Source organism: Phasianus colchicus, chromosome 5 (genome assembly GCF_987193195.1).
Source record: "Phasianus colchicus chromosome 5, bPhaCol1.hap1.1, whole genome shotgun sequence".
NCBI classification, from domain to species: Eukaryota; Metazoa; Chordata; class Aves; order Galliformes; family Phasianidae; genus Phasianus; species Phasianus colchicus.
The window spans coordinates 20,623,821-20,639,051 of NC_143440.1; the positions used below are offsets into that span (position 1 = coordinate 20,623,821).

At 37.7% G+C, this 15,231-nt stretch overlaps 1 protein-coding gene across 1 annotated transcript in view; it reads right to left on the minus strand.

The window, feature by feature from the left end:
• RAG2 (recombination activating 2) overlaps positions 1-15,231 on the minus strand; it is a 136,785-nt gene that overhangs the window by 118,510 nt on the left and 3,044 nt on the right. The window lies entirely within an intron of this gene.

Sequence of the window (15,231 nt, forward strand, 5' to 3'; positions counted from 1 at the left end):
TCATCTTTCACTAGGAACTTGCCAGGTGTTCATTAAATAATAGTTTTATTTATTTATTATCCTTGACAGGTTAAAAATTAGTTCCTCTGAAGAAACCTTAAATCTGGGATTATAAACATGAGTAGCATAAGGCAATTATTCCCTTAGAAAACTCAGTCAATTTTCATACAGAATTGAAGAATGCTGGAAAAGATTAGAGATTTTGGTATAGACTCACAAATGCCACTTTACTTTGGCAAAACAGCTAACAACTTTGTTGGAATTCTTGTAAATAAAAATTGGAAAGGACTAAGTTGTGAGTCAACAAGAAATGCAAGTTCTTCAAACAGGTCATCACATTCTCTTTCCAAGTTTCAGTACATTTGAATCTGAAGCATCTGTCCCTTATCAGGTAAAGATACTGTAAGGCTTTTCACAAAAAAGAAATACCTCCGATAAAATGTTTTGGCTTTTCACTGCTTTGGGTTTAGTAGTGTTTTCAAATAGATCCTCAGAAGGATTTATATCCTTTCCCCAGCCTGCATCTCTAATCTCCTAAATCCAATACAGACATTTAAAATCCTGGGTCAGCATCTCATCTTTTTGCAGTGTGCAGCAAAGGAATACAGAACTTGTCCCAGCACCTGGTCTTTGCTGTATTGGGTCCAGAGGAAACAAACAGAGGAAGAACAAGGTGAAGCAGTAGCTCTGTCCCTGCCTTTTCCTGTGCCATCTGCTGCCAAAGGGCAGTCAAACCTTAAGGCATTCTCTCCCCTTCTGCTTTATGCTTCTGATGGCCCGTGCTCAGGCTGGGCATCCTTCTCCCAGATGGCCAGCTTCCCCTAGGCACTGAACAAGATTCCTGTTTGCCTCATTGGATTCCCTGGAGGCAACAGGATGGCTAGAAGTCAGACAGTCCTTCCACTTTTCCCACTGAATACCACAATAATCTAAAATTTTCAAACATTAAAAGAAATTGTCTTTCATAAGCAGAACTAAGAAATAAAGTAACTTTTCTACTGGCACATGTAAGTTTCATCTTGTTGCTTGCTCTCTGAGGAAAGTGAAATACTGTGTGTTCAAAGGGCTTAAGTTACTTTCTGCTTAATAAAAGTATAGTCATGGAGCAGAGACTTTTCTGAGTGTTGTTAAGGCTCTGATCCAGAAAGGCAGGAGTTTAACTTTACACATGTACATAGTCAGTTCAGTTGATGGCCACGAAACGAACTATCTCTAAATGTGCTGATGTGCTTTTCTGGCTTGCAGTGTAAATCCCTGATTGAACAGCTGTGGCAGTCTATTTTATCAGATGAAGGAAACAATTCTTGAAGAATTTAGTTGTACACAGAACCAACTGACATTTGAAGGAAAAAATACTTGCCACAAATAATTCACTGTGCAGATGCCAGGCACTGTGCTCTGATCTCAACATCTATTCACACTCAGCAGATTAACGATTTTTACTAGCTCACTATTCTTTCTAAAAGACAGAAAAAGTATTCTACAAACCATGCTAATCTTTCACCTTAATTAAACCATTAGAACAGCAAGTATTCACTCTGAGCTTTTCTTAAAGAGAGTTGTTGAAAGAATTTGCATCATGTTTCCTCTGGGATTTAGAGCACTGTGAAGTGATCTTTTGTAGCAGTTTGCACATCTTTGCTCTCAGAGACAAATACATCCAGGTACTTGATACAAGATAGACATGTTGCCCACAAGGACTCATTCTGCTCACACTGGAAAGAGCAAAACTGACTTAAATGGCAACAGGATCTGTTAAGGAGTTGCACAAGAATTTTGGAAGCTTGTTTCCAATCATACGGTTGTTGGTTTTATTAAATGGTCCCATGAAGCCAATAGACATTGGCTGGGTGGGTGGGAACAACCTTCAGCAAGTGGTTAATGGTTGGTTTTGTTCATGTGAAATAAGTGGAATTTTGATGCATGATGACAATTTGATTAAAAACTGTTTACGGTTATGCAGAAATAAGTGGATATCAGTACATTTTCTTTGAAAACTGAGGGCATAAGAAACAGCAGGAACACAGCAAGAAGATTAGAAAAAACTGAAGTGGACTATTTAATAGTTAATTAGAGTCAAATGAGCACTTTTGGTTTGCATAACTGGAGGCATTATGGCATTGAACAGGAGTGTGCATGGAATATCTCATTAGCTCCTGAGAATCCCAGTGCTGGAAAGTTATTGACAAATACATTAAAAGGCTCAAAAAAAATTACTGGAGGTCAGGGATCAACTTTACAGAGTAGATAGATGTACACAAAAATCACATGAATGTGTTGGCTAAACATTAACTAAAATAGCAGTGTTAATAGTCTTACCAGTTAGGAATGAAGTTCAACTACCTCATTTTTCATACACTGGTGATATCAAGATTTCCATTTAAACTCAGGCGTTCTCCCTCTTTTCAGTTTTGTTTTCATAATTGTAGTTAAGTAGTTCTTTTATCCACAGCAAAATCAGGAGTCTTTTAATTGCAAATCCACAAATGGGCATTGCTTCTGAACATCTGAGCCAGACAAATCAGAGTAATCATTTATTTCCTTCTTGAAGAAGTGCAATGTATTAAAGCTAAATCTAGCCTCTACATTTTCTGCGGATGTCAAATCTACAAAACATGGAATGTTCTTCCAAAGGTTATTATTACAAGTATAAAAAACCCAAAAGAATAATTCATCTAAAAAATTTCCAGCCTGAACCAAAGGATTTCATTACTTAGGGCAGAAAGCTCCACGGTATTCATTACCACCTCCCACGTGGATACATACAAACCATGATAAGTTCACTTCTGAAGTTCTCTCTTTAACAAAGTAAGCAGAGAGCACGCTTGCATTGCAAGGAATATTTTCAGCAACTCTTTAAGAGCTACGCTTTCCAGACTATCAGTGCAACAGCATTGCTGACAGCACAAAAATGAATTCCCCTACTAAGAAGTCAGGAATTAGAATAGCCCTTTAAGCCACAGCATCTCTGACAGGTTTGTCTTCCAACTGGTTACCTACTAGTGGCCAGCCTTGCTTTCTATTGTCTGCTGCCCAGAACAGTCTATACTGTATTATCATCATCATCTTGATTCTGGACATATTTAGGTTTGACCATGTTGAAAAATCTCATTTGCCAGTCCCTAGCTTACCAAGCCATCCATATCTTCATATTTGAGAGACCTGCAGTGTTATTTATACACTTTAAAAATCATCACCTTTTCCCTGAGGAGATTGTCCACATTGACAAATTGCATACGGGCAACAAACTGAACTGAGAACCCTGCCAGAAGCTCACTTTATTTGCTGTTACTAAGGAACATTTTATGTACACATACAGTTTTTAAACCATCTGATTTTACTCTTCAAATGCCCATTCAGACCTCTTCCACGTATCTACCAACCTCTCCTCTTAAATGCACCTATAGCATGGCTTCATTAATTCTTTGCAGTAAAGAAAACAGAATTGCAAAGCACATAGCACAACAGAAGACAGACATCATTCACCTATGCTACACAGGCATCTTGATTTAACACTACTTAATGAATGCTGAACAGAACTCTGGAAATCCCTTCTGTTGTTCGCTATAAACTTTTCATCAGCCAGATTGGGAATAACGGGCCCCAATAAGAGCACTGCTCACTATATTTTCAATTATTATTCATCAGGATTTCAGTAGTAATGAGGGGGTAAACTGAGCAAGGCTTGCATTATGATCTGGTATTGCCAGCCTAACACTTTTCACCAGCAATAAATTAATTTAAAACCATTAACAATAGTGTCCCATTAAACATAAGTTATAGCACAACACTGTTTGGTATTACATTCTAACAGCATAGCTGATTACAATAATAAAATGACAAAAATACAATTTCTGCTGTCCAAGCACGAGGAAAGCATTGACCAAACATAATACGCACAGCAATACAGAGTGCAGGGTTCTTTTAAAAAAAAAATAAAGATCAGCTAAAAACACTTAAAAGGCTGTATACATAGAATACCCCATCAGGGTGGGCTCTCTGAATAAAGATTCAAAACATTACCACATAAGAATGGGATTCATTACTACGGCTATTGTCAAGATGACTTCTCACGTAGCCCTCCAATCGAGTTTAGCCTTGGGAGATAATACTCCCACAAGTTATTTCGTGCTATTTGGACCTCAGAATCTGAAGTCCAGATGATAAAGTCTGGATAAAGGCAGGTTAAATCTAAGCTCTGCTATACTCCCAACAGTTCTGTTGATGTTGCCACCTGGAGTGCAAGGCAAACAATTTTAAATATCTTTCCAAATTTTTTGCAAGTTACCTTCATATTGCCTGAAAGGTTAGACCTGAACACCGAGGAGCCAGGCTAAATATTAAATTCAAAAAGGTTTGAGGTCTCCAAATAATTGAATTATCTATGATTATATAATTTTGTATTATGCTGCAATTAAATTTGCCTATGAAATACAGTAAGGTTTCTTTTTCCTAAAGACTGCCAACACTAATACCCAATAAAACTTTAAATTTGTTCTTAGGTTAGGAACTACAGTTAAAGCCTTGAGTGTAGTTCTTTGGGCCTATGGCATCACCTGAACATCAAATGAAGCTAGTTCCAACAAGCTAACCTCATCTCAGGGAAAACAACCACTGCAAAATAGTACTGGGGCTACTGACAGTGCCTGGATAGTAATGAACAGTTTGCAGTCACTAGATTTGTACACTGCACCCCTCACATTAGAAAGTCAAGCTCTATTTGAAGCTCCATCAGGCAAGGATTTTCACATGCAGCGAGGATTCAAGTGAGAAGCAACACCTAGGTAATGATCAAACATTACTTGCAATGGAAACAAGCCTCTGACTGCCTCATTCTCTTGATCCATGCCAGATATGAAAACCTTGGAAGAAAGGCATCTCAGATTAGATGGACATTGTCTACTTGGTTTTGCAGTCCTCTCTCAATTTTCATACTGTAGTTTTCAGCAGGATGTATAAAGTAAAAGCTAGGAGAATACACTCCGCAAGGGTATCCTAAGGAATTTTCTCCTGCTTCATCCCTGTGTGAGTTATGCCATGGTTAACTCTTCAGGCACAACCTCACTGGTAAGTCCAGCAAAGCGACCCAATGTTCTGCATACACTTTTCCTCATTCCATGTTTTTCCTCATTAGGAAAACATTTTCTGAATTAAGCTGTAAAATAATACTAGCAAATGCATACAGATAGAAAGAACATTCCTTATTTATAGACTTATATTGTAAGCTTTCTTCATAACCCAGCTCTAAGGAATAAGGAATGAAACCCATATTAGTGATAGTTCTTTTCTTATAGGATGAATCTGGTCTGTATTAAGGCTTACAGCAGAAGACTCATTTTCTCTCTTTATATAATAAAGTTCTCAGTCTTTGCAGTTTCCAGCTCTCCAGTGTATTATTGCTCTTGCCTTTTTGTGTTCATAACTGCATGCAGCTTGTGGGCTTACAGGGACAGAAGAGAACAGCATTGTCATTCAAGGTTTCAGTTCTCCTACCTGCATTAATGATGTGTGAAAATACCAGCACAGAACCTTAACTGTAAGTGTGAAGTATATAGCTTTCTGCACACATTAGGGAAGAGACAGTGTTCTTGTAAGAGCTCAGCTATGTGCGCAAATTACAGCACAGCGACACTGTTTTGGAGAAATTATTCAACAAAAATCTTGTGGAGACACAAAGACAAAAGGAAATTTCTCTTGTATCCTATACAACTCTGAGCTGTGTGTGTGATGAATTCTGCAAAAGGGGAAATACTTTTTTCAGTGTTGTTTAATCTTCTCTAAACAAGGAACGGTGTAATGTGTGCAGCCTAAATGCAACAATTCTCAAATCTGGTTATAAACCAATTATGAAATCATATCTAACCTGAGACAGGTACATTGTATAGGAAAAGACAATAAATGAAAAAGTACACTTTTCCAAGGCTGTACAACAAAAAGCACATAGACAGACTGAGCGGTATATATGCAGAAAGAACATTATAGATGTGACATTACACTGACCAAAGTCCTCGATTTCTGCACTATTCAGCAGAGGATTTCTTGGTTAATAATACCATACTGCAGGTCCCTCCTTCCTTTGCCAAGGACTCAGCCCTTCAAGGGTTTTGCATAACCCATTTGCAGGAGCAAGGCTGGGCTCAGTGCCCATTTGCAGTAATTCCCATCTCCCGAGGCTGGGAAATGAAGTGCTCAACAGTGATGGTTTTGATAGTAGCCTAGGAACTAAACTTTAGTGACTGCACAGGGAGCTCACGTCACTCATTTCAGACAGATGGTCATACAGTTGTCAAAATGCAATTCTCTCCTAACTGAGTAGGACTAGGTTTGAGATGGTGAAGGTCACAGATTCTCTTAATTTATATTATTTGAGCTCTGAGCATGCAAGTGATTCACTGTTGCAACTAGTATCTACATCCTTGCATTGAGCAAAGGCTGGAGTAATATTGATTCAGGTTACAAATCTTATCAGCAAGTAAACAAATGCATTGTTTGTGAAAGGCAATTCACAAGAGAAAAAGTTCTGTTTAAGAGGCTTAGTCACACAGTCATACTCTCTCATTTCAGGTCAGAATTACATTTCTGATCTGTCAGCACAGCAAGCTCATTCATTTTGGTAATTATAAATCAAGCTGTACTCTTCCCTTGTCATTATCAGGCATCATCCACCACAAAGGATGCAGGATCATAACCCAATTGACAATTTAAGTTCTGATTCGTGAGGCTCAAGGGAATCCAGCTTGCTCTTCTGCAATGATATTGATTCTGAAGTGCTGACGGTAATAAAGTTTGGTTTTGTCAGTGCACTGCAGCATACAAGATTTGGAAGACACAAGGAGCAGAGAGCACAGTATCAAGATGCCATAAATACATTGAGCTAGAATTTTTTTTTAATTCATCTACCTGTAATTGTAACCAAGGGCAACCTGAGTCCTTAGTGGACCTCTTTTGAACTTCCTCCATTACTCATGTAGGCATGAGGAAGTGAACCAAGCTGCCTGCCTGGGAGAGAGTGCAGGGAGAGTATCTATGCCTCCCTCCAGCTGGTACAAGACAAATTCCAGGCTGAGACATCCTTTTAATCATTTAATATTTTCTAAGTTTTTGCACTCCTGATTTTGTGGTATATCAAACATGCCCAAAACACAGGGACTTGAGTAACAACACAATTCCATCATCTTTTTCAAGCAAGTAGTATTTATTGCAGCATATTTTTTTTTTTTCCCCTTTCGATTATCCCAGCAGAGCTATGTAATACCCAGAAATGAATGCCAATAAAGCAATGAAGGAAATACTGAAACAACACTAGTCTGGGCTGGGAGAATTGAATGCTGATCTTCTCCTCTTATGCATTTTAAGCAGCTCTTAACATCTACATGAGTGTACCAGATTCCCCAGGTAGCATGCCAAGTGATCTAAGCTTCCTAAATAGGAAGCAACACAGCCACATCACATGGCATTGTGCCCAAGCCAATAAGCATCACTAGATAACTAACAGAGCAATATTACTTCAGGATCCCAATGTAGTTTCACTCTCACATCCACATAGGATCAGCTTGCCCTCCTGAAGAGAAAAACAAAGGAGTAATATATTCAAATCATTCGCTCATTCTTTAAAGTTAATGAGGGCTTGTGTGTCATCAACAAGTGCCAATTCATTCGCTTCATAAATGACATTCAGCCTACAGCTTTCCTGCTCTACCTAGCCCATGCCCAGCTGTTGAAGAGGTCATCAAGACTCCTGCTTGAGCAATGCCAAATCTCAAGGAGTTGACAGCTGCTTTCTATTCTTTGTTGCTTAGAAACAATTATTTAAATAGGTATTTCCTGAAATATCTAACAGTCCTCCAGAATCTGTGAGGAATTAGGAAATTAAATCAATTAGAATACATTTTCTGAACCCAGAAGCATTAAGCCCAAGCATGACTACTTATGATTTCTATCAATAAGCCACAATAATCAGATTTCTCAAGTCATAGCACAGCTTCCATTGTGCATTACTGCAATAAAAGGGACACCATAAAAAAATGCAATAAACAAAATTAAAGCTTGAACACAGACACTCAGGATGAGGTCACAGCTTTTTCCTGTACAATTAGTGTAATCATCACTCTGATGCTCACACACTTCATGCTTTACCCAGCAGAAATGGCTGCAAGTGACTTATAGAAACTTGTTAGAGCTCCCCTTATGGGCAGACCTTCCCAGGATTACTTCTGCTAAGGAGGATGAGAGCATCACAGCTGTGCCTCCTCTCTGCTTCAAACTCCACCTTAGTGAAGTTTGGGGTACGGAGCAGTTTCACTCATGTTACACCAGTGTCTCCATTTACAAAACAACTCCAGATGTGTTTAACTGAAATAATATGTGCCACTTGGGAGAAGAAAGGGCCAGTGTGATCTGACAGGTTCAGCTATAGAGGCAAGAGAAGAAAGGAAAGAACTTGCACAACAATAAGTAATCTTAATAGGCCTGCTCAGTGATAAATCATTAAAAAGGGATCTCTGTATACCCTGCTGGCACTGCTTTATACAGATTCATTGCCTCACTTCCATGCAAGTGGAATAAGATAGTAATGCTGCAATAAGAGATTATTAATATCGGTTGAATTTTCTGTTAGTCACTGCTCTTGGGTGTGCTGTCATGGCTCTTGCCCTGAAATATCCTGTAGGGATTATCTTGTTCAGTTATGATTGTGGAGAATCAAATCCATTGCAAATCTTTTTAGAAACAGGCATTTTCTACTGGTAAAGACACTAGAGCCCTCCCCTAAGGAAATGAACTTGGAAATAGCAATATATTAAGAGTTGAAGCCTGAAGTCCCATGAAACCTGTGTAACAGGATTTTTCATATTCTTTTAACAGTTCAGCTTTGGCCTTTTGCCAGAGGGACTGTCTAACATTTGGTTTATGTTGGGGTGGTTTTTTTTTTTTTTAAATAAAGGATTAAGATCTGGCTAGGAAAGCTTATGGCCTCAACATGTCTGAAGAGATGTAATTTTTCAAGTTCTTTACCTTGGGTTCTAATATCTTCCTTTCTGTCGCTATTAAAACAAACCGTTCTCACACACCACCAGTATTTTAGTCTCCTGTTCACCAATAATAAATGTAAAAAAGAACAACTAGAAAAAGAAACCTAATATTTACCAGAAAAGTATTTAGTCTGTTGAATATATACTCCTAATACATGTGCTTTTGATTTCACTTTTGTTTTAGTCATGTAGTTTAGTCATGTGGAGACACTAAGGACCTGGAAGAGACTTGGAGAGGTAAAACTGGAACCTCCACTGAAGGTGCCAAGTGTTATTTTGGATGACTATATCCTAAGTATACACTATTAGTGAAAAACTAACATAAATAAACTAAATAAAAACAAGCTACAGTAATAGTAATACAGTAATACAACAGTCACATACTGATGGCTTTGCTATAATTCATAGCTTTACGGATAGGGTAACAGCATTTGGGAGTTCACATCAGTGCAGTTCCTATAGTTAAAAGCACCAATATTTTCATGCAGTAAGGTTTCAGTTTAAAAATAAAGGTGTTTTTTTTTTTTTAAGAAGCTGCCCCTGTAAGACTCACAGTAGATATGTAATTAACAGCAGCTGCTTGGTCTTCTAAAGATGACCTGCCTGCTACCTGCTAGTTTCCAACCACAGCACCAAGTTGACAAGCATCATGGTTGATCAGAAGCCTAAGTTATAGAAGGTTCTGAAGACATATCAGTATTTATTAGTAATGGAAATGGCAGATTGAGATGCTGTCATGCCAGAAGTCAAATGAATCAAGGATTCATTGTGTAAGATGCATTATAAGCATACAAAACCATGCAAGTAAATGGGAGACACAGGCTGTTAAACTTTGAAAAAGGTCAGTTTTCAACATATGATGATGACAACCACTCATTTTGCCCAAATAGTTATGATAGTTATCAAACATGAATAAAATTGAATATAGAAAATGTTTGTTTACTGACTCTGCTCACACAACATTAGGCATTACATTCTCAAACTATTTCATAATTTGATGAACATTTATATAATGTATTCACTTATTCATAAAATTAAAGCATAGTTATGTTAAGTAATAACTTCTACTTATTTCAATGTTTGTTCTAGCAATAGGTCATGTAGCAACAGCAGAATTATATTGATGAGGAACTATTAATACTTCAAAGCAAAGATGTATGATGTGAATCCATGCACTGAAATACAAAAGATTAATCATTTAGCTATCTGGAAAAAAATGTCCAGACAAATTAATTACTAGAATCTGAAAGTCAGGAGACTAATCCAATTAAACATGTAAATGTGGTACCTATGGTATTCATTTGCAGTGTCCTTCAAGCTAATAATTAAATGATGGATTTTAAAACTAATCATTAAGAAAAGTATCAGCTATTAGCCAAAAAATTCAGAGTACATTTAAAATTGTGCTGCCACATTAATCCTTGAAAAAGTCTCATCTCATCTACAAGTCTTCACTTATTTCCAGCTCAGGGTACCTGAAGAAAAATCCTGTTTTCCAGTGTACAAGTATATAGAAAGCTAGATTCATTTGGGATGTATATTATCACAAATATGTTCAAAAACCTGAACATCTGGCAACCTAATCACATGAAGGGCACTGAATATAGCCTTCATATGTCAATGTCCAGAGTGATTTTACACAAACCTGAAGAGCTGTCACAATCAGAGAAGCTAAACAATTCCTGCCACTTTCTTTAATTACTACTGCCACAGGAGCAGCCACGATACACACAATGGCACATGGTGACCACTAGCCACATTCTTCTGTTATCCTATAACAAATTGATATTATTTTTATTGTTAACTTAGGTAGCCTGATAGTCCTGGATAAGCACATCAACATACACAGATTTAACTGCTTCAAATCTACACTACTTCACTGAAGTCAAGGAAGTGAAACTGTTACATCATCTGCTCATCTAAAGTTGTTTTCCTCCAACAGCACTTCTGGCCAAATACATCTATCACATATGCAGATTGGAAAGTATAAGAAAAGCCAATGAGACTCATGCAACACAAGATACAAAGGTGATCAAGCAGCTTCTCTACCAGAGGTGATACAAACAAGAAGGAAAACAGGAGAGAATCTTTTTCTAAAATCCAGCCATGCCAAAGGGTTAACATTTGAATAAAATGTTGCTTAAAACCTTAACTCATACGTTATTAAGTGTATGAAAGATTTATAATGCAGAATGAGTTTTATCTTTTGACATCAAGAATCTAGGATCAAGATCTATTAATCATTTATGATAGTCTTCAAACAGTTCATACCCCGTGTTGGAGATAAATGCTGTACACAGGATTTTCTTCCATATGCATGGTATCTTACTCCACCCAACATGGAAATCTTCCTAGCCTTTATTTCTGTTTTTCCAATACATCAAATGATACTACTACAGGTGCCTAATCTTTTGGTTATTTTGTATGGCTTTAACTCCATTCACGAGATAGCATCTGACTCAAGTTAGTCTGAATATAGAGAGCAACAACAGTATCTGAGAGCACTCATAACAGTGACATCTATGAGAGTAACCCAGAAGTCTGCACAGTGCATTCACAAGCAGTTATTTTCCAGATGAGTAAAGATTGCCTAGGAAACAGTGTGAAACAGCCTTGTAAGTCACTGTCTCAGCTAGCAATTTCTTGTGGTCTTATGTAGTTACTTGCAGAATCAAGGCAGTTTGCAGCATTCTGATTGTGTCTTCCCTTACTGCAGACTTACATTCAGCATTATCTATCCAACAAAAAAAGGTGGGGAGCAAAGTGTTTCATTCATGCAATTGTGACAAAAATACAAAATGAGCAGGATCAAACCAGAAACATGACTCTTTTGCAGGAATCTAAAATATCACTACTAGTTGTTGCTTTGTCCAGGCTCCTGGCACCCTACAACTCTTAACCTCAGGTTCGGAATATTCCTAAAGTTAATGTTCTTGGACTATAAAAACATTTACAGAACTCAATTTCAGTTTCTGAACTATGAAAAACAGTGTATGCAAGACAAGTTTCTGCAACTCATCTTCTGTAATCCATCTGTTTTGTTATAGAAACACTTGGAGATTTTATTCTTCTTATGTCTGAAGCTGCATATAACCCTACAATAAAGAAATTAGATCACAGCACTCTCAGCACATCCAGGGAAAGCACTGCTATAAATACATTTCATTGAAAACACTGCAGCTAGAACATTTGACATCAGTGGGATATTTAGAAGGCAATTCAAGGCTTAGCTGCACAGGGTCAAGAAGGTGGAGCACAGCAGGTTGCCTGGACTAGAAACTATCCTCAAAATTATATCACTGATGATTACGATGTTTGATCTAAATTAAGTGTATCACTTCATAAGCCACAACCTGCTTGAAAGGAGAAATACGTTTAGTACTTCAACAGAGAGTAAGAGCTGGTACTGCTGAAATTGGTGCTGATATTCTGAAGAATACCAGACCCTGCAAGAAAGCAGAAAGAAAGTATTTTGTCTGTGAAGACATAGAAATGATACAATTTCAGTAGCCAACATCTGCAGACAGACATTTCCTATTTGTTCAAATAAGGATCCTACACCCATTCTGGTCTAATCTGATTTGATATTCTCCAAACAGCCCCAGCTTTCAATAAAGGACTTCTGGGTTAGCTTTGTAGTGCAAGCATCTGTAAGGAAAACTGCTTGGCACTACAGTTAATAGCTCCAGTGATTCAAATTCTATTCTGACATCTTCCAAATAGTATTTGCAAATGCTTGCATAATTAGAGCAATACTTTTTCTCCTAGTAACAACAAACAAATCTCAACTGTTTCCTTCCATGTCAAAGTGCTGGCTTTTAAGCTACTCTAGCTTGCACACAAATAACATCATGAAAAACATTGCCCAGACTGCTGTCTCTCCCCTGCATTTCTTTCTCCTCCTACTAAAAGCTGAAAGCTTGGTCTACAAAGTGTGCTCAGAACTCTTCTCTTTTTTTTTTTTTTGCCAGGCAACTTGAAGTTGCCTGAATACTACTCCTGAGTGCTACCAGACAGAACCTGTAAACTTCTTTCCCACAATTGTATGAACAATTCTGTGCTCCTTAGAGGAAAAATAAATCAGTTTCATAGACTAGCAAACTGTCAGTAACATTGACTTTTCTTCATGGTTTTCTTCTCCTCAAGGGACAATGTTGCCACAGAAATGACATCTCTTGAAGCACTACGTGCCACAACTGCCAGGACTCAACATCAACAAATAACATTGAGCACCACATTTATACATATAGTTTCCATCAGTGCTTCGCAAGTTTAGGCTTTTTTGTCTATATCTGCATTAAAGTCTTACAAGACAAAGTTAATAGTTGGAGTTCAAAACTTCAAATGACATCTGGCAATGTTTTCATTGTTCATAGGTACTACAGAACAAAATCAAATGCTTTATGCAAACAAAACCCAGTCTTGAGAGATTCATCCATTTCTGGAAATCAATTGAAAGAATTCTATAGCTATATTTATACATACTCACTATAGGTATCTATATAGCATGTGGGCTAAAGCCTAGACCATTGCCTTCTACAGTTTAGCACCCCTGCAGTGCCAAAATCAGGCAGCCTGCAGTTTAGTACAGACTCTGACACACTGGATTAAGCTGCTTTATTTCAAGCTGCTTACAAGCATTACCCACCTTTGCAGATAGGGCCCTCTTCATTACACTGCAGCAGTGCTAGGTAGGATAGAATAATATGGCAGAACACATCTACACAGCCATTTAACAAAACTTCAAGTGTGGATGCAAAACAAAAAGTTTTCCTTCAGCATTCCCCAAAGCTGGTATCATTTAATTGCAACGATGTTGGTTGGACACAGAAAAGCTGGCCTTACACGTAAATAATATTCTACTTTTCAAAATATATCATCTAAATATCCCCATAGTTTTTAATGGAATTAACACCTTAATCTGATCTGTTCATATACCTATTATCATACTGTTCAACATAGTTAGGAAAGCCACAGGTCTAGCTAGGTCACTTAAGAGATCAGTTAAGGTATCCCAATCCTTTTTGCTAAATACCCAATATAATTGACAAAATTGCTACTAATACTGTCATTAATTCTCATTAGAACAGTTGACTTGTTCTCAAAAAACACCACTTTAGTGTCTTAAATAGCACAGAGAAGCTAAGAGATCTACAACAAAACCATACAATCCTTTACTGAGACTTTAGTCCTGAATATATGCTACAGCTGCAGTATAGCAGAGCACCTTTGGTGTACTGTATTTTGCAATCTACAGTGTACTGTGTTCTTCAACACTACACGTCTATAACTCAAAATTAAGAAAAACAAGTATCATTCTCCCCACTCCAAATTTCTCAAGTAAAGACCCAGAAGCAAGTTCCATGCTGAGTTGGCTGTTCTACTCATGGAATGGTTTAAGACAATCTGCATGATCCCAGCAGGGGCAGTGAGCATCAAAGGACTTGCACTTGTCTCAGCCTTTCAGTTCCCCTGTTCACCTGCTGACTTAATGGCCATCCCTTGCATTATACTGGGCAAGTACTGAGTGACTGATGCTGATCTTCCCATGCCCTATAGAGCTCCTTGATGGGCAGGCATTCCCCTTATGCTTTTTTATTCACTTGCTGTTTGACACTGCTTGCCTGTTTGCACTTTCTTCCTTACTTATTTCCTTGTTTGAAATTCAACCTCCAAATTCACTCTGTCCTTGATTTGAAAATAAAGCTGTTTTTTCTTCTCCAAGTTGCTCCTTGGAAGAACTGAAGGTTTTCAGTGGGTGGACATTATCACAACACATTAGCTGATGACTTGCATAACTTGAAATACAGTCTCAGATCAGTTTTAATGCAATGGGAAAGGAGGTGGACTAACATTGCTGAGATCTGTACCCAGCTCTTGTTCTGTCATCTAAAACAATTATTTTCCTTATACTTTTCTTTATACTATACTTATATATTCCACTGATTATTACAAGTTTTAATTAATTCCATTTGTAAACAACTAGGGGATGATTTAGCAGGATGCATTCAGTAAATTAGAGAACTATTAAAAAAGCTTATCTGAAAGCCCTGGGCTAGGCTTCAAGCCTGGGTACTTTTTCAAGTTGCTGCAAACAAGAAAACAAGTAATCCCTCAGAGAAGGACAAGTCCGAAACAGTCATTATGGATGTATTCCTAGGGGGTTTGTTTGTACCAGACAGAACATTACTTCAAGGTTTCA